Raw genomic sequence first — 8716 nt, 5'->3', positions numbered from 1 at the left:
CAGAGGAGTGTATACAGAAATTGTGGTACATCTATACAATGGAGTACTACTCAGCTATTAAAAACAATTCTTGACATTCTTAGTTGAAGTACTTGTGTTATATTCACACATAAGATGAGATTTTATTACTACTTTGTAGATGCATTTTTCCATAGTTATAAAATATGGTCCCGCAGAATCCCAAGATCAGAGGAAATACAACATTGCAGATGGATTCTCACCTCTAACTGGTGAGTCTATCAGCAGTAGATTGTAACTGTGATACCTGTCAGCTCTGATACTGTGGTGGTTTGAATATGTTTGGCCCATGTGAAGTGGCATTATTAGAAGGAATGGCCTTGTTGGAATAGGTGTGGCCTTGTTGGAGGAAGTGTGTCACTGTGTAGACAGGCTTTAAGGTCGTCTAGTGCTCAAGCTGCATTCAGTAGAGAAGAAAGTGCCCTCTTGGCTCCATGTGGAGGACAGCCTCGCCCTGGCTGCCTTCAGATAAAGATGTCGAACTCTCAGCTCTTTTAGCACTGTCTATCTGCATGCTGCCATGCTTGCTGACATGACGATAATGCATTGAACCTCTGAAGCTGTAAGCCAGCCTCAGTTAAATGGTGCCCTTTATAAAAGTTGCTTTGGTCATAGTGTCTCTTCACAACAATAAAACACTAGGACAGATACCATGGGCATTAACGGTACCAGTATTAAAGAATAGGAACCAATAAACCAGCTGCAATTTCTTGAGGAAGAAAACGTCTCTGACCTCTTTTGACAGGAACACTAGAGAACATTGGAGCTTGGAATCCTGAGGATCTAGAACTTATGCATCAGTGCAAACATGGTGAGAATATCATGGCGAAGAAGACAAGCTAGTCAATATGGATTCACTGGGAAAGGGAGAAGGAAGGTGTAGCTGACAGAATAGGGAAGCATGCTTGAAAATGCAAAGCAGAGCATCCCAGTAGGATGTCAGAAACATTCATCAGGTCAAAGCATGCCACAAACCCAATGGAGGTGTTAAAGGATCTTATCAATGTCAGCCTCCTGGTTATGACCCAGTTCTAGAGTAAGTAATGCAAGATGTTACCTTGCTGCTTAGAGGGATACATGAAGGGCACAGAGACTCTTCTCCACTGTGTCCTTAAATAGCATGTTAACCCTGGAGGAGGGGTGGGCAGGAGCTTTCTATATAGGCTTGGCTCTCTTGGAACTCACTGCATGGTCCAGGCTGCTCTACTCACAGAGATCTGCCTGCCTCTGCTAGCTGAGTGCTGGGATTAAAACTGTATGCCACTATACCCTGCATGTAAATCATTTCTAAGAGTGGGCGTGGGGTGGAACTTAGGCATTGAGGTGGAGATGCTGATAACTTATTTTATTGCAAGGACATTCACATAATGTTATTCGTATTTACAAAATGTTATAAGGCAACCTAAGTATCTAATGTCATAAAATTAGTTCACTATAAAGATTATGATATCTATACTCAAAAATTACTCTGTGGCCTTGAAATAGGAAAGTATATAAAATTTGGAAAATGGTTACAACCTTTTTTCATAGAAGTGTGCCATAAAACAGTGTGGCCACAGTTTTGTAGACAATAAATGGCATTACATTGTTATGTATAGAAAGGATAAAAATGTTTAATTCTAGTAATAAGCTACTAGTTTAAAGGTGAGTTTCTTCTTTCTAAGTGTATTTGCTAGAATTTCTTCCATAAACACCATTCAGTCATGTGACCATATTTATTCTCACATGGGAGACACTGTCAAGCATCAGACTTAACAAGGTGTGAGGCCCATGCTCCAGCCCACAGGCCTCACAGAGGTAGGCACATGTGCTTGAAAACAAATACACACAGGATGGTGAACTCAGGCTCAGACCAAGACTCCTGACCTCAAGGCCATATTTTTACAGAATCACCCAAATGTGATAGTCTGTAAGGAAAGTGATGTCATAGATTACATCACTGTTTATCTTTGGATTCCCCAGACATCAGGTGTCAGCAATTTTGTGCTGAGTCATAGTCTTCTGATGTCCACTGTCAGCCATGATTTTTTCTGACTCATACAGGATGTCCATAACAGCACTGCATGGTCTAAATATAACATGTCCTTTATAGACTTCTGTTCTCAACATAGGTGATATCCACCTCTCTCCCTGAAAAATCCTGGTTAAAAGAGCTGGACAAATTGAACTAGCAATTGTTATCAGGATATAAATTCTTATCCTTCCTAACACAAAGTCCTTGGCTTTGAGCAACCTCACCCTGATCCCAGTTGCTGTCAGAATCCATTTTTTCATCTACGCAGCTTCCCAGTGACCACCCCATGATCCTTGTCTCTTGAGCCCCAGGTTAATTTCTTAGGAAAAGAGAGATTTAGACAACCACCTTAGTAGAGTGTCTGTTGACGGCCATAAGGCATCTAGTGCCATAGCTCAGACTCATGCAGTGTTAATATTTATAGAAGACTGAATCAGAAGCATGGGTAGTTAAATTGCTTGCCACAAATACTCAACAACATGAGGACTCAGCTGACACTCAGATCTGACTCTAGAATTTATGGTCTTTCTCATACAGAACAAGCTATTAAAGCAATGGTCACCCATAGGAACAGCTCCCAACAGAAATTCCCTTCTGTTCCTGTCTGCTGCTGGCCCGCTGGTGCTTGTTCATTGAGCATTCTGCAATAGCAGATAGCTTTATAGTTAAAGCAGTCCTGGCAGGATCACTGAGGTCAGAAATGAAACCAGGGAAAGGATTTAACCTGGTTGATCTGTACCCAATCTATGCAAACTAAAAATACTTATGATAAAATATTAAATAGTGAAAGCTTAAGAAAGAAATTACTCCAGCTCCTTGCTTTAAAAGAAAAAAAATGAAATTCCATTGCGACAAAAAGAAAACAGACAACTTAGGGTTAAGAAATTAGGATTATTTACTGAAACTTTCAGAAAATATTGCACAAGTTTTCTTTGTATTAAAAAAAATAAAGATTACATTGGAAAGAAAATTTCAGAGAATGTAGGAATCTTCTACCCAAAAAGATGATGCACAAAGGTGCTTGAGCTGACTCAAAAGCGATGTGGTTCTAAAGAAGCATCTCTGGGCAGACACAGTTTCAAGTGGTCCAGGAATTCCTGACCGTCATCATCAACCACCCTGCAGTCCTCCAGATGCTCAGCTCAGAGGACTGACCCATTCTTGAGCTTCTTATTTTATCAAAACAAAATTCACAAAGCCCTGTTGGCTCTAACCTGAACACTTTTCAAGGATCAAACCTTTTCTCATTACCTCCACTCCTGCTCCTCTGGTCCAAGACATTTGCAGGAAACAGCAACAATCCCCTAGGGGACTCCCTGTTTTACCCTTGTCCCTGAAGAATGTAGTTTCACGAAGCACTGGGATTATCCTTTTAAATTAAGTGATATGCTTTACGTGTCGATCCAAGGTGTGCAATCCTTCTCGCTCAGAGTAAAGCTAACTCCAAGCTGGAGCCTCCCAGACTGTCCAGGCCCCTTGTCAGTTCCTTGGCCTCATCTACCACACTCATCCTTTCCCTTTCCATTCCAGCAACAGGCTGGGGAATTCATACCATGCCAAATGCCTTCTTGCCTGAGAGCCTGTTAGGAGTTGGGTCTGAAATGTCCCCCAGAACTCATGAACAGCTGACAGCACTGTCTGGGGACATGGAACCTAGGTGGCAGACATCAGCCACTAGGGTTGCACTTCAGAGAGTTGTAGGCTGGCTCCACTTTCCAGTCCAGCTCTCTACATCACGATTCACTGAAATGTGAGAAGTTTCTTCCTTTTGCTTCCTCCACTATGAAATCCGCCATGACCTCCTCACTGTGGTCACTTCCAGACCAAAACCAAGAATTGAACTAAATCTCTCTGAGGTGGTTTTTGGCATCTATCTCACGGTAAGAAAGGTAATTAGCACAGAGCCCTTACCCATACTGCTTCATTGGGAACACTTTCTTCCAGACATCTACACACTCAGCCCTCGGTAACTTTCACTGCTCTTCACCCAGCCCCACAGTCATTGTTACGTCTATAACACTTTTTGTCATTGGTCATGCTGTTTATTGCTATGTTTTCCTGTGGGATGTACATTCCATGTGGCTTGGGGTCTGGTTCTTCTTCTCCTCTGCTCTAACCAAAATAAGTGCCAGTTCATTGAACATAAAATATTTTCATGGAAAAAAAAACAAAAAACCTATGTCTAACCCCTACTCTGAATATCCAGACACCACTTGGTAAAATCATCTCTCTGGTCAGTGGAGGATGGTAGATCAGATTTTACTGTGTTAGCTTGTTGTTGTTGTCAATAGGCATTTGAACATGATAATCATAAAATATTTCATCCCTTAATAGAAGTGATGAACAATAAACATGTTGTCATACACATACATCAGACTTTTATTTGCATTATAAAATCATATTGGCAGCTGTACGACAATAAAAAGTTAAGATTATGAGTTACACAGAAACAAATAAAATCTGGTCCCTCTGATGTGATGCTCTAGCTGTTTGCACTAGCTGCCGACCCCTGCCCTGGCTAACAGTATTTCTAAATTGTGCTCTCCAAGTAGCAAACATCACAGCCCTTAGTTACTGTGCCATGCCTTGATAAAGAAGCCACTCATGGTAGTCTGCAGGTCCCTTGATTTCAGGCTAATTGGCTTGTCTTATCCTAGCTAATTCTTCACAGAGATGAAACGTCAGAGTTGGCTGAGATGCCTGTCTGCAGTATATGATCCTGACCCTATCCTGAGAAATCCTAGCACTGAGCCTGGTGGCAAAGGAGAGTGCTTATGAAACAGTTGTACTCAAGAAAGCTCTCTGGTGATTCCAAGATGCTCATAACCAATGGTGAAGCTGATGTGTTGGCTGTCAATCATCTTAATTGAATGCTAAGAGAGTTGGGAGGAGCCCTCAGTACTCAAGGACACAGTATTTACAAGTTTACAAGACCAAATATCTCTCTACTGAAGGAAGAGATATTTGGATACTCAAATCAGTTAATCCCAATTGGAATACTTCCCCATGTTTACAGTGTGTGAAGAGAGGAATTATCAAAGGTTTTCGTAAGGAGTGGAAGTCTGGAAAGCTACTTAAACTTTAATCTATCACATCTTTTTTAAACTTTTAATTGATTCTTTGTGGATTTCGCATCATGTACCCAGTCCCACTCATCTCCCCATCCACTCATATCCACCCTTTGCCCTGGCAACCTTCTTCCCCAAATAAAGCATACACAACAACAACAATAACAACAAACAACAAAGCAGAGAAAACATCTCTGGAAGCTACCATAGAATGTTACAGTGTGTCCCACAGAACATCCTTCTGTATATACATCTTTACTTGCAAATGATCATTGCAATGAGTTGTTGGTTTGGTTTAAGATCTCTGGCTTCAGGACTGGTGAGATGGCTCAGTGGGAAAGAGCACTGACTGCTCTTCCAAAGGTCCTGAGTTCAAATTTCAGCAACCACATGGTGGCTTACAAACCATCTGTAATGAGATCTGACGGCCTCTTCTGGTGTGTCTGAAGACAGCTACAGTGTACCTACATATAACAATAAGTAAATCTTTTTTAAAAAAAAGATCTCTGGCTTCTGTGACACCATCAATATTGGATGCTCATTACCACTCCTCCCAGTATCTTGGTGCTACCCTGTGTCATGGAGACCCTGCAGCTTTGGAACAGCAGGACTGCCCCTTTCATGCATCTCAACTGTTCACAGATGATATAGACTTTGGAGTGAGCCAATTCAGAGCACTGGATCTGGGCTCTCGAGGCAAATTAGCCATGCTATCAAGGTTAACAGGCAGTTGGTTCTAAGGGATTTGGACTTTAGCTCAGTGTTGAAGGGAAAACACAGAAAAAAGGTGGAGTTCTCTGTAATGTTTGCAGTTTAGGGATATGCATACTGTATGTCCTGCAAGCATGTTTACAGAGGAACAAGGCAGGATATAGGGAGACAAGATAGGAGGATCCAGGAGAGCTAGGAGGCCAAGTGCTTCTTCCCTGCTGTAAAGTGGGAAAGAGCACCAGAACCTCCAAAGGTGGCATCTTAAAGGCTCGAGGGTCTTTTAGTCATCTGCACAGCTTTCTTCTTCATAACATTTCATGAGCATCTATTGTCTTCTGTACCTATGTTCTCCAAAGCACTTGCCACCAGTCACAGGAACACTTGAAGTGTTGTTAGTCTTAACTGGGATATGTTCTAACTACATGATATATACAAATTTATAAAGATTTATTACAAAATATAAAATTAATAATTTTATATGGACTATATGTTAAAATAATAATTTTTGCAATATATTGAGTCAAATACGATACATATGACACCTGTTTGTTCTTACTGCTTTTTAAGTGGCTGCTTGAAACTTTAAAATCATATTTATGGGTTATGTTGTATTTCCACTGTACTGAGCTATCTTGGCATTGTCTCAATAACAAGAACACAGGAAAATCAAGGTTAATCTCTCATGAGAGCTTATGTTATTTCCACATGAACCTAAGCAATCAGGAGAAGCCAGCTATGGTGAACTATGCCTGTAACCCCAGTACTCAAGAATTGGGAGAACTGCACATTAGAGGTCCACTAGAAGCTACAGTCAGTTCAAGGCAGACAAGGTTACATAAAGACACCTTATCTCTAAAAATAAAACAACAGAAGGATAAATAAACATGGTCTTTATTGTAACCAAGAATTGCCCAACAACTTGGTGTCTGAGTCTGTACTGTGGCCTCTTTGGTACCAAGGAGTCATTCAGAGGCTCTTTAGTCTATCTCATCAGAAATGTTTTTGCATTCTGGCTGTGGGTCAGAATGTAGCTCTCAGCTATTTCTTTAGCACCATAACCAGCAGGCTCCCAGCAGGCTCCCAGCATGCTCGATGATAGTGGACTAAGCCTTTGGAACTATTGCTTATGGGAGATGAACATGTAAAGAATGACCCAAATGTCATGTATGAGGCACCACTGGGAGTTAAAAAAGAAAACAAAGAGAAAGAAGAAACAGAAAGAGAAATAGAATACAAATTGAAATGGTAGAAAGACACTCAGAGAGAAAAATATGCCAAAGATACTGACATGAACCCCAGAGATCAGCTCATTGGTATTCAGGTGCAAAATATAACAAAATGTAACAAATACCATGAGTGGAGTCATGTGAACTCAGATGGAGAGTGGTGCTTGTTTTGTCTTTCTCGAATCAATGCGAGTTCAACTCCTAATCAATGCGAGTTCAATTCCTAGTGTCAAGTCATGGCAATGATGCACCCCTCAGAGCTCATTGCAGAGATGTGAAACAATGGGACTGCACTGAAACAGAATGTACTGGGGGAGACTTGACCACAAATGATTCATCCCAGGACCATGTTGCAAGTGACGGTGAATAAGATCCTTTAGAAGCTGAATTCTAAAAGTTGCTGACAACCAAAAACAGAAGCTTCTCCAGAAACTGGATAGACTTGGAAAAAAAAAAAAGGTAAAGGGATAAGAAAGAGGGAAAAGTTACAGATGAATAAACACACCCTCTCCTCTTCCTTTTTCCTTTCCTCCTTCTCCTCTTCTTCCTTCTCCCCCTCCTCTTCATCCTCTTCTTTCCCTTTCCTCCTCCTTTCCCTCCTCCTCTCCTTCCCTCCTCCTTTTCCTTCTGCCTCCTCCTCCTCTGAGACTTCAAAAGGCAGGAATGAGAGTGCCAGTGAAGAGAGAAAGGGAAGACGAAGAAAAAGAGACACGAATGTTCAGAAACTAAAAACATTGACTCTAAAGAGACCAGGCTATGGAAACACTTCCTAAAGTAACCAATGACAGGGAAGAAGCCAAGGAAAATTAAGGCTTCTGAAACAAAAGAGTGCTGGGGAGAATAGCAGATAGGTTCATTTGGTTCTGAGGCAAGTTCAAAAGCCATCATCATTGTCCAGAGAAGAAAGGGTCTGACAGAAATGGGGGAATCCAAAGTCATTGCAGGCCTGAGAACAGGAGCAAAAGCCCAGGCAGGAGTCCAGGTAGTCAGAAGCAAAATGAGGAACTGGCCACAGAGAACTCCCAGTGAAGAGAGGAGTGGAAAAAAGAACACAGCAAGCCATACACTTGATGAATATGGAAGAGAGTGAGGAGATGAAGGGAGCAGCAGAGGGCACAACACACTGGGGAAGTTACCCGGGAAGAAAAGGGCTCTGTTCTCTTACTGACTATTTTTAGCAAGAGTGCAAACACACACACACACACACACACACACACACACACACACACACACGCACAATTTAAAAATCTTATTAAAAAAAAAATCTTTGACAACACCCAGAGGAAGTTCCACTCCCAGGTGCTCTGACACACCCAGGATCAGAGACCTTGGGCTCAAGCTCTGCAGCCAGTCCCAAAACACCCAGAGGAAGCTCCACTCTCAGGCACTCTGACACACCCAGGATCAGAGGTGAGCAGGAACCAACATCTGTCCCAACACTGGGAGCAACTGGGCCCAGCAGGACCAGGCACACAGGAACTCTGTGAGCCCAGTGACTCCGGTTCCTTCTGGTCTGTCTGGGTTAGTGTTCTGAGCAGACCTTGGGCACAAGCTCTGCAGCCAGTCCCACAACTCACAGAGAAAGACACACTCCCAGGTGATTTAACAAGCCCAGGATCCCAGAATCACAGGATCACAGAGTCAGCTTCATTCTGAAGAGTTCTGACACAACCAGGATC

At 42.1% G+C, this 8716-nt stretch overlaps 1 pseudogene; it reads left to right on the top strand.

Moving 5' to 3' along the window:
• LOC116094333 overlaps positions 1 to 7810 on the top strand; it is a 14008-nt pseudogene extending 6198 nt beyond the window's left edge.
• Positions 7811 to 8716: the final 906 nt, after the last annotated feature.

Source organism: Mastomys coucha, unplaced genomic scaffold (genome assembly GCF_008632895.1).
Source record: "Mastomys coucha isolate ucsf_1 unplaced genomic scaffold, UCSF_Mcou_1 pScaffold16, whole genome shotgun sequence".
NCBI lineage: Eukaryota > Metazoa > Chordata > Mammalia > Rodentia > Muridae > Mastomys > Mastomys coucha.
The sequence above is the reverse complement of the archived record's forward strand: the minus strand, read 5'-3'. Positions and strand labels throughout refer to the sequence as shown.